The 19,514-nt window shown below is 38.5% G+C and overlaps 1 protein-coding gene across 6 annotated transcripts in view; it reads right to left on the reverse strand.

The window, feature by feature from the left end:
* The window catches only part of CDKL5 (cyclin dependent kinase like 5), a 129,349-nt gene extending 111,760 nt beyond the window's left edge, over nucleotides 1-17,589 (reverse strand). For 4 of the 6 annotated variants that reach the window (XM_065072074.1, XM_065072046.1, XM_065072090.1 and 1 more), the window contains exon 1: nucleotides 17,435-17,589. The gene's annotated coding sequence lies outside the window, so the exon portion shown is untranslated. Of the gene's footprint in view, nucleotides 1-10,032; nucleotides 10,162-17,434 lie in introns of those variants that run through there. The other 2 variants (XM_065072067.1, XM_065072057.1) reach the window with 2 other exon arrangements.
* Nucleotides 17,590-19,514: the final 1,925 nt, after the last annotated feature.

Here is a 19,514-nt window from a genome sequence, read left to right on the forward strand (position 1 = left end):
AAGTTATTAAGTTATAGCTGTAGTCACAGTTTATCTGTGTTCTTATGACTGCAACTAGTCAGAAGTAATTATTCTCATTTTACCCTTTTATCAGTCAGTGCCATTAAGTATAGCAATTCAGCTATACTGATAAATTAGAACTTTTATTCCAGAAAGGGAGGTGAACAGAGAAGGAAGAGAAGTGAAAAACACACAGTTCTACAAAGTGTGCAATAAGTGTGCTAAAGTCAAAAACAATTCCATGTCTTCCTCTCAATTTTTCCAAAATCCAACAGATTTCAATATTGTGAAATTCTCATTTAAGTTTACTAACAGATACAGAACACCCTTTATCTGCCTATGCCTTCAAATAATTCTTTTGCCCCTTTGTTTTTTTGCAGATTTGTAACATCCAAACAACAATAACCACCTTTTGACCTTTGTAATTCACTACTGTTAAACTGATCTCATAGCTACTGAGTGTAACATCCCATTTAAGTATGGAACCTGACAACTAACATGAGGTTAGTACACAGTGGCATTACTATTTGCTCTTTTTTGCCTCTCCCTTTATTTTATCAGTTTAAATTGAATTAGAATGGAAACTGAATAGGGTGTGTTGTCAGTACTTCAAGAAGTTTACATTATTCCTTCATCTCAACACTCATTAAAGCTTGTAATTAAATTGCTTTAATTTCTGTTTTTAGAAATACAGAGGTTTATGTTTAGAAATTGTAAGCAAAACACAGGAAAGTCTTCCTGAAGAGACATTTATTATTTATGGTTTAAAAGTTACTTTTTGTTTAACTGATACAAAAACACAGGAAAACATGGAGTTACCACTCAATATTTTCTGGTCTTCTTCAATATATTTCCATTAATTAGCACACAAACATGTGACATTAACAACAGAATCCTATACTCACCACCACATAAACTACTTATGCCTTGTAAAAAGAATTGATCCTAAACAATATACATTTTCTTTACTACATCTTGTATTTGTCGTAAATATACAGAGTGAACAAGTATTATACACACCCAGTTGTAGAAAAACACGGCTAAAGCACTAATATTGAAGACATTGTCACATGATCTTCTGCTGTAAAGTAAACCCTATAGGCAGTAACAGTAAATTTTATTCTCAGGCAAGTAGTAGAAAGTCAAAGTTCATATGTATATGAGCTCCAGTTATGAAATACTCATACACCTTGATTAAAATCAGAATTAGAAACATTAAAGGATCCTGACTGTAATCTCATTAATATAATGTATTAAGATGCTGGCCACAGAGAAGTGCAGGAAAATAACAGCAGAGCTTCCATATGCAGAAGATCACTAACAAAGTACAACTTGCTATACCTAATACCCAATAGCAGAGACTACTAACTAGTGTTAATTTTACGTATACATATCAGTCTTCTAGAGGTGAATGAATTCTTGCATGTTTTGTTCTTTCAAAGTACCTGATTAATGCATTATTGTCTCATCTGAAACAAGAAAATTATCATCAGCTTTTCCAACTAATTTGGGATAGACCTCCTATGCACAAAATAGGATTTACTATTACAGCACCTTGCATCATTCCATGTTTTCTGGGATATCTGACAGCAAATAAGACTTTGGGGAACAGTTCTAGTTCAGTATTTCATTTTATTACTGTTGCTACTATGGATAAACTATCACAGCCACATCTTTAAACAAAAGTAGTAAGACTAGAGCTTTTTTATTCTAAAAAATTTGACTGTGTATTGTAAATATCTAAAGGTAACCGTCAAATGAAGACAATTAGCAACTTAATTCAATTGATAAAACATAGTTCCCTATAATTTTCAAAATGCACTTTCTTAATACTACAATTCTAAGGGCTTCAAAGCCATACTTTGGGAAGAAGAGAGGGCAACGCAAGACAAAACCAAAAAGATTAAAAACCCACACACCATAAAAAAGATTTTTTCCCTTAAGAAGATCATCTTGCTTGTATAAACTGTACACATAGTATTTCTGTATCATACAAGTGGACTATTTGTAAGAATGTAATCACCTAATGTAATTTGATGCTGGGTACTACAAATATAAATGCAATTCTAGTTAAGAGTGAAAAAAAGAAAAAAAAGAGGTAGGCTTCGCTTCAGAGTAACAGAGCACTTCAAACTTCAGACAACCAGAAATGTGCTGGATCAAGTTTACACGTGTATTTTTTGCTCTAGTGAATATGAACATATGCACAACACAGACTGTATTTTTTTCTATTTCAACTTGACACAGCACGCAACTGACATCTAGGCACAAAGTTCTTAAATTTCGTTTTGCTAAAATAAACACAGAAGCATTGAGCTTCATATTTCACCAGTATTTTTTTCCCCGACTAAAACTTTTTTTTCCCTTCTTCTCCTTAATTTACCACAACATTTGTGGATATCCTCCAAAAAATTCAGAACTGTAGAAACCTACCAAACAGAATGATCCATCCTGGAAAACTCAACAGCTACAGAGATTAAGCTGTCTGTAAAACAGAGTGTAACAGCAGATCTCACTAAAGATGTACTTCCCAGTGTTGAAAAAGCAAATTAGCCTCTGTTCCTGAATTACAGTATTTGTAAATTGTGTTTATAGCTGAACTACAGGAAAAGACACCCCCCCCCCCCCGCATCCTCATAAACAATGCTTCCCCTCTTCGTATTTTCATGTTCTATCACCTCATTAGTTAATTATTGCTTAAACCTCAAAATACACTACCTGCATTTTTTATAAAAAAGATATACTCTTTAACATCATTTATTTTCTCATATACAGGAGTACAAAGGAACTGCAACGCTAGAAGTGTAAAGTTTATGTAATTATGACTTAATTACTACCAGGCCTTTAGTCTTCAGGAAAAAAAAAAAAACTACTATCAAGATCATATGGGTTTTTATGTCCTAATTAGAAGGACAAAACTGTTGAATGTATAACCAAAAACATACATTATGCGGTTGAACAACTCATACTAAATAACCGACTTTTTTCTCCACTTAAACAAATTACATAAAGGACAGCTCAGATTGAGGTGCTTACAACAGCCCCAAACTAACAGCTTGCTTCTCACAGGAAAAAACGTTAAGCAACTATGTTACTAAACAACACACTAACAAAACAAGTGCTTTTCCTTCTCAGAAGATTGGAGTATTGTAACCTAAACTCCAGATAAACACTTTTGAACACTACATGGATTCAGGATTCAAACTGTATTTCATTACAGTGCTGGGGTTGTTATTTTCTTTTGCAGACCAGGAAAAGTTTGGTAATAAATCTCTTAATCTCTCTCTGTACAGAAGAGTCATGAGAGCCAACTCCTAATATTTGCTACATTTACTTATTAAACAGCCACTGCAAATACACTTGTTAGAACTCAAAGTTCTATGGTTAATATTCAATAGATATCAAAGATGAAGTCTTACCAAAAACACTTAGCCAGATCCCACAAAATCTGCTTACTCTCTAGAAAAAGGACTCCCATCCAAAAATTCCCTTCAACAGTACTTCATCATATAGTCCTAATAATTTCTAGAAGTCAATAGTTAAGCCACTGAAAAACACAAAAAGCCATAAAGAACAAAACCAGCAAAATGTGGCAAGTAATACCTTCATTCTCACATTAGAATAATTGTTAATAGATAAAACAATCCCCATTCACTTCCTAGACTTACCCTATTCAACATTTGCCATCCATGGCAGTAATTCTAAAATAGAACCAAGACACAAAAAAGGTGGTCCACTGGAAGACACACTGAGGTCGTAGAAATAAACAAATATATTCAAAGCAAATCACAGCACAGAATCATAAAATAGTTTGGGTTGGAAGGGGCTTTCAAAGGTCGTCTAGTCCAACCCCCTGCAATGAACAGGGACATCTTCAACTAGATCAGGTTGCTCAGAGCCCCGTCCAGCCTGGCCTGGAATGTCTCCAGGGATGGGGCATCTACCACCTCTCTGGGCAACCTGTAACAGTACTTTGCCACGTAAAATGATATCATTAAAATGCATCATTATGTAGTTAGCCATTCATAATTTCAGCAATATTTCCCAACAAGAAATGACAGCCTGCAAGATTCCATGAAACTGCAACAGAAAACAAAAAAAAATACAAAACTATTTAAAACATACATTAATCACAAGCAAAACCCCTGACACACCATCCCAACCTTTAATGTCTTTAATACAAATGGAAAAAACAGAGGAGAACATAATACCGGAACTTCTAGGGAGAAATTACAACTATCACTCAATAAAGGAGCTCAGCATACTTCAGTATTTTACCTTAAAAGCAGTCTACAACTTAGGGAGTCTTTTGTTTCAGTTCCTATTCAGTAATTTCAAATGTGAAGCCAAGATCTCCACAAACCCTACAATTCAAAAGAAGAAAATGAAGAAGTTCCAAACAACTTCCTATATACCAAGATAGGAGCAGTGGCACTCTAAGGTCTCCTCAGAACACCTCACCCTGTGTCTCTGACAAAGCTTCAAAATCTACCTAAAACACCTTCTCAGTATATCCACCAGCAAAATTCATTTCCACTTCAGCTCTACCTGTAGATTTCTCAAGTAGAATAGATGAAAACATTTCCTGTTTGTATCCTCCAGCTATAATTCAATTAAGTTGTGCCTCAACTGCAAGGAATATAATACAGGGATAGTGTACAGTATATCAGTAGAGGGGAGGAAATCATGTTTATTATTTTGCGGAAGGGCTACTTGATGATCATATTCTTTAACTAAAGGAATCATTCCAAATAAGTGTCAAAGAAAATGCTGACCGCTTTTTTACCTTAAAACTGTATAAACAACAGCATAAGAATATTGGTGCATGAAAGAACAAAGGCACCAGCCTGAACAGAACAAAGCAACGACAGTGAAAACCACATAGCAAGTTCCAATACAGCCCAGGACATTCACAGTTTCTACCAAAATGCATAAGCATGATGTTTTCTCAAATTTTGCTCCCGTTTGTATTACTCCAACTTGTTTCACAAACCTCTTAAAATAAGATACACAAAACAGGCAATTAAATAGACCCACTCAAGGAACTCAAAGTATTGTTTCAGGTCATGCTCAGCACAACTCCTTATACAGCATGGATCTCAAAAAACATGTCTATTTATCCATTTTTTCAAAATTTATTATATTTTATTTACTCCACTTAATGTATCTGTACAACTATCTATAGTCATTTAGTCCATGGCACACAATACTACCAAAACTCCTTGAAGGCACAAGGGCAATTAAAAAACACATGTTAAATGCTTACTTGATGTCCCATAATTTTGGAAAAATTTTAAACAAAAAAGGTCAGACTACTTGTTTGCTAAAACTGACTCTCAGAAGTTCTGACAGAAGAGATACAGTTTTCAACATATAACAAATGCATGTAAATAATTCTTAACTATCTGGCAATTTAACTATTCCACACTATCCAAGGATCAAGTCCTATTTTGACCTAATCATTTTGTTTTGAAAGGGAAGATTCATAAGGACAGATGTTTAACATTGTTTAGATTTTAGTTCAAGTATGACATGTTCACAATATTTTAGAAGCACAGTAACCTGAACCAAAATAAGTGTTAGTCAACGGCTGCACACTAGAACTCTTATTCACCCAGAATTTAGTCCGGTTGTGACCTTGACTTATATTCTACTTTGCATAGCACTCCAATCACAGCTGTACCCTACATAACTACCACCAGCACACATACAGTGTTCTCTCACCCCGCTACTGGTATCTTAACTCAAAATCAATTTGGAAACTTATTTTGCATGTTTCTCCTTCAAGAGCATTACATTTCTCCTAGTTACTGCACTGCAATTGCTCAATGCTTGCTTTCATCTTTCTTGTTTTTTTTCAGATGAGTTTGAGTCTATGTTTCTCCGCCAATAATTTGGTTTTGCTATTAAGTGGCAGTATTATTTTCCTCAGGTGGAATTATTAGAAAGCATCTTAATGAGTTATAACAACTATAAAACTGACATGTACAACATACATTACTGTATTCTGTATAGGTAAGGAACAATGTTCAAAAGAGAATGTCCACTTGTCTTCATTTAATCAGAGAAAAGGGAAAAACACTTATCAAAATGAAGAAGCTAATAGAAAAATAATATGGTAATCACATATTCCAGCAGAAGATGTCCTTGAAAATTATTTTAAAACCTTCTCTTCATACTGCAGTATTCCACATACCTTTTGGATAATTTCTCTTTAGTTCATGTATTTTTGAGGCATATTTAAAGGCCAAAAATTTCAATATAATCTGTGGCCTTCATACAATGCTTTCAGTTTGCTAAAAAAAAATAAAATAATAAATCAGGAAAAACTAAGCTGTTAGCATATTTCTTAAACATGTATCAAATGTACAAAAGGTATATTCCTCGTATGGAAAAAAAAATCCAGTATTTTCCTAATATCAATACATCACCATTGGCAGTCCCACATAAAGTATCATAAATGACCACAAAAGTGCTCCACATGAGACTCTGTGGCATACGGTAAAACTAGGAACAGCAGGAAGACATCCCTAAAAGCTGTTTTTTAGCCAAGCTGGATTAAGTACGGTACAAAATAAGGCTTTTGTAATTTAAAACCTGATTTGGTAACAAATAATTTAACAGTTTGATGCATAATAAAATTGTAGCACATTAAGAGTACATTTTGTACATTTTTGTACTCTTAGAGTCAATCTTAAAGCAAACATCACAGGAAATTCTCTACCCTGCGAATACTTGTGCGCCCAGCATCATTTGTTCTTCTACCACTAGCCCTACAGACCTAAACATGAGCATATACTATGCTATAGTAATATACTTGTGCTTGTACTTGCAAAATGCAACTATACAAAAGTATTTTCATGCAAGTGTTATGATATCTTAAAAACAATCTTGGCTTTTGATATTTCACTTCTAGATTTGAAGTCCAAGTTAAGGCATAAATAACACTGCTTCTGCTGTGGTATCATGATGAAAATCTGTTCTATAAACTACCAGGCATTGGCAGACATCAAACAATTCACATCACGTTCAAATTTATTTCTGGTGTTCAGCAGAGGAACTTCACCACCACAGTCTGCCATATGTAATGAATATGAAAACCTACAATTTCTTTTCATCTGCCCTTCAGTTCCTCAACAAAACGTTAAAGTCTATCAGAAAAGGGAAAGGAATTTAGGGAAAATTCACCATCCATCTCACAAATGTAATTGATTCTAAAGGTCCACTTCAATGTTCATCTATCATTGCACCTGAAATAAAATCCAATGATTTCAACTTCACAGGTGTACTGGATTTTCATCCCAAGAGACAGAAATGAGACATGAAATGGTAAAAAAAGCCCATAAATTAACATCGCACAAATATATATGCTACTGGAAAAGTAAATTTACTAAACTGTTTATTCATATTTTCTGTAATTGAACAATCTTTTTTCCCCTAGCATTGAAGCTTTAGGTAATCTAATTATTTAAAAGGACAGCATACCTCCTCTTTGATGATTTCTTTAAAGAAGAGCAAGCTAACAAGCTTGATCTGTCATTCCATTTTCAGTGAAACAGCCAACAATAGCTCAAATGTTATTTTAAGTGAATAAAACTGGAACAGTCAAAACAAAAGGTCACCCATTTTCCTGGTGTGGAAAAATACAGACTAGGCCTCCTGCCCTCCCAGGGCTGTTCAGTACTTTGTATCATCAAAGCCAAGCAGACTTTGGCCTTAATACAAATACTTTCCTATCTTCCCTCATCCATACATATTATTTGCAGCACAATTTTAGTCACTGTATTTTATGGTGACTTGTATAAACAACTTTGATTTTCTTAAAAAAAAAAACAACCAAGCAAACAAAACCACACCACCACATCTCCCAGTGTCCAAACATAGAGTTAAAGAATTCTAAAGTTTCTGTATATATTTGTAATTAATTTACTTGATTTTTTTTTATTTTCTGCAAGATACATCGCATAATGAGTCAACAAAAGGAACTGAAAAACAACTACGTTAACAGAAGTAAGGCCATGATTTTTTTCAAATACGCTCTTCCCTCACAGAGCCTTAGGTAAGTAAAATGTCAATATGTATAGAATTTACTGAAACAGATTTAACTATCTCCAAATGACAGAAATAGCTGTTTGGTTAGGAAAAGCAGAGTCAAGGTTCACCTTCTGAAAATATTGTTTTGTTACTACTACTGTGGGCATCCCACACTATCACCTTCATACTGAAATCTGGTTTTATTTATAACAGTAGTAGAATTTTTAAAGAAAGTCCAGCAGCTCATTTATTGTGTTGCAGTTTCAGAACTCCTGAAATTCTAAACTGAACATTTCAGCTCTCCCAATTTTTCAAGAAGTATTTCAATTATTTCCATTTGTTTTGCTGTGCTACAGCACCTCTTTTCTCTCTAATCCTCCTCTGTTCTATATCTGAGGTTTGATGTTTGAAGTTCCTCCTAGTTGGTTGTCACTCTTCTTCCTGCATCAAGTTCATATTTCTGTCACTGATTTTGTAGGATATGTACAACCTCTTACCCACGTACATCAGATGACATGTTTTCTATTCCACCTACAATTCTCACCCTTTCCTTGCTCTTTATGATAGATTTCAACTGAGCAGCTCTCCCTCTATTTCCTTTAAAGATAGGAGATTCTTTAAATTTTGGCACAATTTCCATCAGGCAATGTTAAACAGGTCACCCACAATATCTCTGGGTCCCATGATCACCTATGAGAATACCCTTACACTCCTCCTAGAACAACATCCCCCAATTATTGTCCCTGTGATGTCCATCCCATTATGCACAACTCAATAACCCATCACATCAGCTTCACATCTCTCTACTTTACACACTGGCTTGGCAAAAGGCAACAAATGCCATGATCACGTATTACTACAGGCTGCCTGCAGCGACACAGAGCAGAGTTCCCCCCGACTCTCACCCAGTCTCTTCTCTAACCATTGCCCATTTCCATAAGACCTGTATGTCTTCAAGAGAGCTGGAGAACACTGCCCCTTCTGGCAAAGTCGACTAGAAATTGAACAAGTGGTTCAGAAGTTACTGGGCTGGGTGGGAAAACAGGCTAATGGACAGATGGATGGACAGATGGAATAATTGCATAAGCAACCTTCCCTCAAACCAAAATAAAACTCTGAAGTCCCACCTGTTCCACAAAGCATTTCATCAGCACTAGCCACTCCTCACTTCAAGGTTTTCTGTTTTATAATAGGCTATACTGCATAAAGTAGTAGTTTTAGTCTATGGACTTAACAGATCAACACACTACCGACTGTACATCACGATGTACAGCTCCAGCATTCCATAAATAACTGTCTATAAACACAAGCTGTACCCAACGAAAATTTCACAGTTAAGTAGAAAAATAACGGTTGCATAAAAACATTATAATGGCATGTAATTTAAATCATAATAATAATGCCAAAAAAAAAAAAACACAAGACTTTGGGGTGGGGTTTTTTGGGTTGGTTTTGTGTGTGTGTGTGTGTGCTTTTTTTTTTAAGAAGTAAAAATAAAGACTACTACCAATTAAAGGATCTGCAAAGGCGTCTTGCATTTCAACAGCCTAAGATCGTGTGAAGGGATAGAGAAGAAGCTGTGCTAGATGAACAGATGGATCAGGGAAGTGTGAAGAGGTCCATAAGGTAGACTCAAGTTTTTCAAGCATGAAACTTCTGAAGTGAGCATAGACTCATAGATATTTTCATACAAGGATTAATTAAGGTGAGGGATTTTGGGGGTTTCTTTGGGGTTTTTTTTAAAGCTTATGGATGCAAGTAGATAACAGCATATCACATGTACATATTCAATGTGGTGGACTTGGGGATACTGCAATTCCATCCTAGCCTAACAAGCAAGGAAAGAGAGACTTGAAGCATTTTTGCAAAGGTTAAGCAAACAACCAGACAGCAATGTTGTGGATGTGGCAGATTAAGAGCAGAAACAAACAAAGGGGGAAAATGAGAGTCAAAAAGAGAAAACAAACAAAACCAAGCCAACAACAACAACAAAAGTACCTGCTTGCACCAAAGACCTTTACTTCCTTTTACCTGGAATCCTCTTTTCAATCGCTCAACAGAAGATAGTACAGCAGTGTCACTAAAATGAGTCACGCATAGCAAGAAGCGGGGCAAGGGAAAGGTGCTCTGGAGAGAGAAGAATAATTTAATTTTACACAGCTTTTTCCTAGTGACATTTTAGAATAGATATATTTTTAGGAAAATACTGCTTTTGAGCAGCAGGTCTAACTAGACAACCTCCTGAGGTCCCTCTTCCGTCCCTGATGTCTAGTATCACTTCAAAGTACCTCAAGCAATTCTATTAAAAACAGCAGCAGAGTTGGGGAGCAAGTATTCTATATTTATTAATAGATTTAGCCTAACCTCACTGAGCATCCATCTTGCAATAAAAAAGGATACCATTAAAAAAGTGAATGTTCTAAGGTTCACAACTGAAAATTATTAACATCTATTGTCACTGCTATGACAATTGCCTACTCTTTGATTAATAAGCAGCTCTAACTTTTAGATGAATAGTTCTATACATAAGCAACTCATTAGCAAATTAAACTTCTTTTTATCTCAAGTGGTGCATAACAAAAAGCAAACTTGTTCCAAGTTATCATACATCTATGCCCATCCCCTAGTTTTCATCCTCAAAGTATATTCTAATAACACAGAAAACACTTAAAAGCTGCCGGTACATCTACCAACTATTTTGAACAACATGAAATTGAAATATCAATTGAGATGCAACATTAAAAACAGTTTAATATATTGAATGAGGCGCTGTATGTTTTGACAGTTTTAAGATTTCTTCACCTGTGAAGGGAGTCACATAAAAACTAAAGTCAGATGTGCCCCCAATCTCACATATACTTCTCTATAAGCAATACAACTGAAGTTGAACATATGTTTAACCTACTATATGTGCACAAATATTTGCAGAGAGGGCTGAAGTGACTCCAGGGAAAAAACAACATGCTGCCAAGTGTTCAAAATAAAAAACAGAAGAGTGAACTTTTCCTGCAATTTGTTTTCAGCTACTGTAAAGTTCTTACTAAACAACGCAGGTTAACCGGAATTTCAAACAAGTACAATAGCTCTGATAAGAAACGCTTCATGAAGAGCTATGACATATCCTCACCTTCCATGGACCTTAGGTTTGCTACTACTATTTCCAAAAATGCAACCTATAAAAAACCCCACCATCGTGGAAGATGCGGAACAATCAAACTACACCATGTTTATTCATGGAAAGCTGCTCTAATAAACCTGCAACTAACATAACATGCTTCAGCATGCAAGATACTCTTACCAGACATACTGAAATTTGTTCTAAGAGCTAGCAGAGAGGAATATCGAAATCCTTCCAGCGAGCTTTTCAAGCTTATCTATTACAGGACTCTCCTCAGAACATGGTTTTCTCTTTGCCACCATCCAGAAATGGTGTGCAGATGAAAAGTGAAAAGAGAGAAAAAGAGCAATGCATACCACCAAGCATCGTGAGCCTGCAACATTCAGGGCACGCTGGACCGTCTGCTCTACCAACACCAGCAGAGTGCTGAAGTACACATAAGCAAACCCAGGGAGTCTGAGAGATGTGAATTGCATTAAAAAAAAAAATAAATATTACCTTCTTACAACTCGGAAGTGTAGCAACAAGTAGGAAGCCTATAAACACAAATTTACCATGCTCTCAAGTTTTATTCAAAAGTTTCTATGCTTTAAAAATACATTAATACAAAGTCCCACTTGCTGCTACAAAGCTTAAAGGAGTTCCTAGCTGGCAGTTGTTCTGTGGCCATGAAATCAGATTGTTCTAACAAGTCCAAATGTCACCCAATCTACCACATGCAGGCCAAACAGAAAGATCTACCTTCTCAAGGTCCGAAAGGGATGAGTCGGTAAAGCAGTGAACTGATATACATTCAACTAGCTATTCACCTACTTCATACGTAAGCAGGACTTTAAGGCTGAGTAGTTGTTCATTTCAAAAGCATTAAGGTCACTCAAAGTAAGCCAAACATACTGAAGAACTCCTGAGATAACAGGCCAGATAGCTACTCCATATAATTATCAATTAAATAGGAACTTTAAAAAAAAAAAAAAAAAAAAACAACACAACACAAACCACCACACACACACAAAAAATGAATTCAAAGTCACAACAGCTTCTATGACTTCGAAAACTAACGCCTTCCCCACAAACACAAGGGTGTCACTATTAGTTGTTAGATGATATCAGCCAAAATATATTTCAAAGGAACTAAAGGAACTAAGCCAAATAAGAATTCTGCCCTACAAATAAACCATTCTAAGTGTCAACCATTAGTCTGAATTCACTAATAAGTGTATAGCTCCTACCTGATGACTTTTAAACACTGACACCTACCTATGAAAACAAGTGGAGGGGATTAAAAAAGTTCAGTTTTCCTGTTCAAGCTCCAATAATTATTTTTTTATACTTAGAAAATAAATATTTGATTCTACTGAACAGTAGACAGTAATAGAATTCACCAAAATAATGGAGCTCTATGTGGCTGGCATAATGAGGATTCAGTTAAGAACTGATGCACATTTTGTTTTTTTTCAGATAATAGACTTGGTTTTTTGGTTTGTTGGCTTTTTCTTCCCTGCCCCGCCCCCCCCCTTTTTTTTTAATATTGTCAGGCAAGTATTCCTCATTAATGCCACCTACAGCAAGATTACGTTATTTTTCCAAAATAAGGGTCAGTGTTGAATGAAGTTATCCTATTCTTAAAAACACATCGACTAAAGGATCAGTTTTCAAGACATTAATGGGCAATTCCAACACTAGAAGGTTCAACCATCTCAAATAGTGAATACAAATTTGAAGCCAAACTGGAACATACTAACATCTCTTCTGAAGCAGTGTTAGAAAAGATAATTCTAATTGCACTGAAGCAAGAATTAAAAGCTTCTGGAGACCTAAACACATCAGTATCACAGGTAAGTATTATAGAAAGTAATAATTTATTAACTACAGCTATCTATTTATTCCATACACATTTTCCTAATTTTAAGACACAGCAATAGATTATTTTGACTCCACAGCAACTAAATATAACTTAGGTATCAATCTTCATATGAACAGAGGAGCAGAACACAACACTAACTTGAAAGCCTATACATTCATTTCTGGAAGTTATTTCGCCTCAATAAAACAGGCATGGAAGTTCTCTGAAGTCTAGCCTATTCCTATGAAATTCTCTTGGTTGCCCCAGAGAAGGAAGAAAAAAAAAAAAAATACATGCAGTATTTCTATAGCAACAGAGTTTAAGACATGCAGAACCTTTAAAATTTATTTTGTTTCTTCATTGTGATTCCATCAAGATATTTAACACAATTATTTTTGCTATGCTAAAGTATCTTATTTAACACAGTGACAAAGAAATATATTATCACATTCTAAATAAAAAAGCTTATTTTTAAAAGCTGAATACATTAGTGTTGTGAACATTCAGAAGTTTAACATTTTTCCTTCATCCATATTTAATATTATGAAACTGAACAGACTTGGCAAGAGGGCTGATGTTTTAACAGTGATTTCCTCAGTTTACTTTTATATTGTCTTGATGCTCCTTTTAATTTATATAATGAAATTAATTCTTACTGCTTCTGATGCAGAAAGCTGATATTACCATTCACAAACAAATCTCCATCTAAGTCCTGAAGTATTACAGTTAGAATACAGAATTTGGAACCAGGAAATAAACTCTATTACTCTTTACGTTGCACATTGTCTTTAGTGACAGTCACTGATCATTCTCATGTCTTGATGTTCTGATGGAAAAATCAAGATAAAAATCTAGAGTTGCAAGGTTTAGCTCAGGAGTGGTGCTAAAATTATTTAAAATTCTCAATTAGACGTTATGATACATGTAAGGCATTCTTATTCCTTTCACATGATGAGCACAAACTTCGCAATTACTTCATTTATCCTTCATGTCAACACATTTTCAGGGTAGCTCCTTCTCATTACTGTTTCATGACCTATGTTCATGCTCTGCTCAGAGTAAGCATATAAGCTCAAGAAAATTCTCATAAATAAAAATTTGTATCTTACCCACTTAAATCTTAAATAATACCTAGGAAAACTGCTGGTTGGTTGGTTTTTGGTTCTGTTCTGTTTTGTTTTTTCCAGATTTCTACTGCTGAGTGTTGCGTGTTCAATAGAGAGAAAGCTAATGCTTATATGCGAACAGTTTTCAAGAGCATCCATATATAGTCAGTATTATTAAAAGCTATTTTTATAACAGCACTGAACTGGCTTTTTGTTATATATAGGAAAAGGGTGTTTTCTGCATACAGAAATTAATCTCTTATGCCACCTTGTACTTGCAGTCTTAGGTGTCCTCCCACTCACATAGTCCTGCTCCATACAACAGAAATAGCCTCTACTAGTGCCAAAGCACACTGGCACTATAGTCAATTATACCAGTGCTTGGATAATAGTTTCCAACAGATTAACCCAAACCTCTTTAGACAAAAAACTTCACTCTATATCAACCATACAACTTCTTACATTTTCCTGTAACTATTTCACTAGTTAAAAAGGCTTATGAAACCAATATTCTCAAGGGTTTTGTTAAGAAAACAGAGCTACAGTAAACATTTCAATATTTGAACCTCAAAATATATTTTTTTCCCTCATCATTAAACTAAACTGAAAAGACCTATGAGAACATCAAGACGGATCTGCAATTCCCTTGTTTCGACACTTCAAGTCTTGAAAACTGAGCCAGAGCAGATCAGCTACAACACTAACAGCCTTGTTACAACTCTTGTTTTAAAGTCAGACAAAAGGAATCAAAACATATTTCCAGCTTCAGCTTCTATAAAGCTCAAATCTAAAACATTTTAAAGAATATTTAACATAAAACAACAATGGATTATATATCATATTCATTAAAATTGTCAACATTCAATTGAAGTTAAAAATCAGGCGTACTGCAAGTATTTTTTACATGAGGATTTCTGAACAATGCTAACTGCTTTCAGCGCTGGCTGAAATTAATTCATGAGATCTAGTTCCAAAATATGGTATAGCACTTGCTTCTTGCAGCACTTGGTAGTTACAGCTTTAGATTGACCCTTTCCTGTAAACTATGGTTCTTCACCAATTGTAATACATCATCCAGTTTTTCTGTGTGTCAGAAAAACCTAAGGGGTTAAAACATAGCGACAAATATTTTGATACAATTTTTATTTAAACCCCTAAATACCACAGTTTTAGGTAAATACTGACATTTAAACAAGTCCATACTCCTGGGAGTTAATCAATGCAGGGGCTTCCTTAGGCAGAGAGCCTTCTTGCAGAACATCTTGCTGTAAGTACAAAGGGGGAGATTTTGCTTCCTATTGCCAAATGAGCATAATTAGAGAAATCCTAAACACCCACACAACTAGATGTAGTATTTAAGTCTGTACAATAGAAAAAGCCAATACTTCTATTACTCAATGCACCTATTAAAATGGCGCTTCGTGTTTATAAGAGACTTAACCCCCCCCCTTTTTCTTTCCCCCAACTGCATATCTCTTTGCTGTTAAACCAGCACAGACACACAGTAGAACAAGAAAAATCCTAAAGATCGTGTTTTAGGCAAACTCAACAGACTATGAAAAATGTTAGTTTTGAGACCCTTACACTGAGATCTGGGGGGAAAAAAAAAATAGGTAAGTATTCTCATAGACGGTAAAATCAAATGAGAATTGTAGATTGTACTACCCAAGAAGCCATTATCAACTGGCAATATACAACTTGATCACTCATCATACGGGACACCAGTGGTACTCAGTGTCTCTCTAAAAAACAGCAGAGAAGCATGAACACAACAAAAGAAACTAACAGGACCATTTTAAACTTCTCTCCTACAACCCTGCAGAACCTGAAGGCCATTCATGTTCTGCATCTATCAGTATGCCAAAGGATCTTCCCAGCCCTCCTCTGTTTAATATTCTCTCACAGCCTATTTGAGATGTTCCAAAGCTTTGCTAAACAAATATGTATTTACAATAAATAAGAATTCTCCCAGATACAACTGTAGACTAATGTATTACCATCTTGACAAGTCTACTAAGTAAAAGTCAGGTAATAGCTTCCCTCAGCCGAGGCACAGCACATAGGAATTTGCATGATCATTACTAATTTCACTATGGCAGTTTCACACTGTTGCTGTTCCAGACAGCTACCTGCCGCAGCAATGGTAGGCAGTACACGATGCAGACAGAAGGAGGATCTCCGAGAGCAAGGCTAGAGTAGTTCAGCAACAGCATGCAGAATCCTCACATACACCACAGAGAATGGAACAGGAACAGAGCTTCTTGCTTCCCCAGCTCAGGCAGAAGCATTGCTGCAAACACACAAAACCCCGCTTGAAAAAAAAAATCCTTTTCCCTAGTCCTAGTCCAAGGATAGCAACGGAGTTTCTCCTGCTCACCGACCAATATAAAAGGTGAAACCCGAGAGCAGAATCAAGGAATAGCCCAGCAATGGGAATCCCGGCATCCCTCTTGTTCCTAGTGGCTCAAACTGAGGCACAGCCGCCTCTCCTGGGTGTTGTCCCCTCCGATGCTCTCCATCACCACCCACCTACCTGAGAACAACTAGTGTATTTTCCTCATAACTAGCACAGAAAATGCACAAGCCCAGCAACAGTGCGACTGATTTAAAAATACAACACAAACAAACAAAACCACTAGAAAATCAGATGAACGCTTCTTCCCCCAAATCACAATAATTTAAGGAGTATCTTTTCAGGAGAAGGCAGGAGCGCTGCCAGCCAGAGGGAAGAGCTGTGAGGGAGGAAGCGGGCAGAGCCAGCGCAAGACAAGGAACAGGAGCGGAATCCCACAGGCGGCCGCCCCCCCGCCGCCACCTCCCGGGGCACCTCAGTCAAACCACCGCCAGAGGGGCCGACAAGGGGCCGCGCCCGCGGGCTCCGCGCTCCCCACCCCCGAGAGGGGCGGCGGGTGGACACCGCGCCGCCGCCAGACCCCACTGGGCACCGGGGCCTCACCCTCTCGGCTCCCCGCCGGCCGACCGCACCTGAGGTGCGGAGTGGGGCGCGGCGCTTGCCCACCGGCGGAGACACCCACCGGCCCCGCTCCCGCCGCGGCAGCGCCAGGAAACAGCTCCCGGCGGGATGGGGAAGGGGGGCGCGGAACAGGCGGGCGGCGGCCGCCCAACGGCAGCGGGGCCGCCAGCGGCGGGGGTTGCGCGGCTGGCCGTTGGTCGGGAGGAGGGACGGAGCCGAAGGAAAGGCGGTGAGGCGCGAGGCTGCCCCGCCGCAGCAGCGAGAGCCCGGCAGGCGGGAGGTGACAGGAGAGGGCGGCGGAGGGCAGGAGCGACCCCCCCCTAGCGCTGGCCCGGCCCGGCCCCGCGCAGCTCCCCTACCTCCGCTCCGGTGCTGCCGCTGCTCGCCGTGCACCCGGCGGCGCCCGCTCCTCCGCCCGCCACCGCCCCCTCACTCCGCTCCCCCGGCTGCCGCCGTCCCTCCCTAACACGGCGCTCAACCGACCCCACTAGTCGCCCGGCCCCGCCCCCAAGCCCGCACTGACACTTCCTCCCACCAGTAGCAGAGGAGAGAGCTCGCCACAGGGCCACGCCCACACTCCTCTGGACCAATAGAAACTAGCCATGAGCATCTCTCTGTCTCTCTCTCTCTCTCCGTCCCCCACTGGTACAGTCCCTAGCCTCGGCACAGCCCGCCCTCCCGGCAGGTTCGGTTGAGTCGCAGCTGCCGAGCAACGGGCGCGGGGCTGCGGGTGGTGTCGGTGCTGGGGCGCGGGGCGGCGTGTCGGGGAACGGTAGCCTAGGATGGGTCCGTCCGCAGGAGAGGCGGCCGTAGTTACGAGTGACATCTCTGCTGCTGGCAGCGCGGGCAGGCGGAGGTGCGGGGGGTCAGGCTTCGGCAGTAGGGCCGTGAGGGACGTGGCCCTCCCTGGACAGGGAAGGGGACAGGTGGCTTCTCGTTAGTGGGGGTGTCACTTAAAATATGGGACCGCTTTTTTTTTTTTGGCATGGAAGCTCGTCCACGCCCGCGGCACGTAGAGCCGTTAGTCATCCGTGTGCGGGGCGGCGAGGCGGGGGAAGAAGTGCCATGGGAACTGCTTGTGCTGGAAGGATGCAGAGAAAGGCAGTGGAAACGTTAAAAAACGGTATCTCCTTTTTCCTCAGATCAGCTCCTGAAACGGTGAAAATGTCTCCAGCACTCAAGCATTTTTCCAGCCTTTACAAACCCGTGATCTTGGCTTGCAGGTTCTGTCACTGGCACGTGTAAGGCATGCACTTTCCAGCTTTGCTCACACAAATTAAAAATACGGTTAAAAATTAAAGCCACTTTCAGCTGCCACTTTCAGGCAAACATTGAATATTAGATGCATCATGGCAAAATGCAGTTCTGCAGGTTATAGATGCTCAAACTCAGCTCCCATTTTTGGGGTATGCTTCAACGGTTATTTAAATTAGAAAAATGTTGTGGAGCCCACTGGACATAACAAGCCGTAGGACTCAGTGATGGCTCAGTATTGAGAATAGTAACACTAACCAGAAGTGTATTTCTTTTGTAAGGATGTGAACCATAAAAAAATCTGCAAAAACAGATAACAGAACTTCAGGCGTTGCAGTGCATAAAAATCGGTCACTTCATTTTCATTTGTCGTTCCATACAGACTGCTCAATGGGCCATGCAGGACTTAAGTGTTTTAGTTTGGATCTGGAATGCACTTTTGAAGTAACTGCTGTCATCATCTCTGCCTACATCTCGATTCACAGTGTGGAGTGGTGTTGGAGAGCACAAAGTAGATCACTTTTGGATGAAGATAAACTGGCAGGGGTGCTCCAAGAGTGCACCTGGTGCATTCCAGCCACAAGTGCAACTCAAACTGAACTAGTTGAACATTAGGAGTGCCTGATGTGTGTATAGCTTGGAGATCGGGCTCTTGGTAACAACTGTTGCACTCTACAGGTCTTCTGTTAGGCCTTGGTGCTTGACAGTGTAGTCAAAGACTTGGGGCTTTGTAGTTCAGAAGAGAAGTCCCAGAAGATTTCTAACTTAAAATTTGAAAGACCTGACTCATGGTTCACAGCAGGCAGTCAAACTGATCTTCTGCAACTTTGATGCTTAAAAGTCTGCCAAAACTCCCAGTTTGTACGTGGATCTTCCCATGTAGTTGTATCAGGAGTTTATCACATCATACATAATTGTAAGAATAATTTGAACTGAAGTTCAAGGTGTGCCCTGTTGTCCAGAGAGTAGAAAATGTGCTACCAGTGTTTCTACTCCAGATACTGTCAATGGCTTTGTGGTCCATAATTATCCCCCTATGCCTGTAATTGATTTGAGGATAGAAGGCAGTGCCACAAGTAAAAATTAAGATTAATGCCTGGGTAATGCTTTAATGCTTAAAAATAACTAATTGAATTTCCGGTAACATATGCTAGCAATTAAAGTATTTTTTTTTCCTATCAGTGT

The sequence above is a fragment of the Columba livia genome, chromosome 1 (assembly GCF_036013475.1).
Source record: "Columba livia isolate bColLiv1 breed racing homer chromosome 1, bColLiv1.pat.W.v2, whole genome shotgun sequence".
NCBI lineage: Eukaryota > Metazoa > Chordata > Aves > Columbiformes > Columbidae > Columba > Columba livia.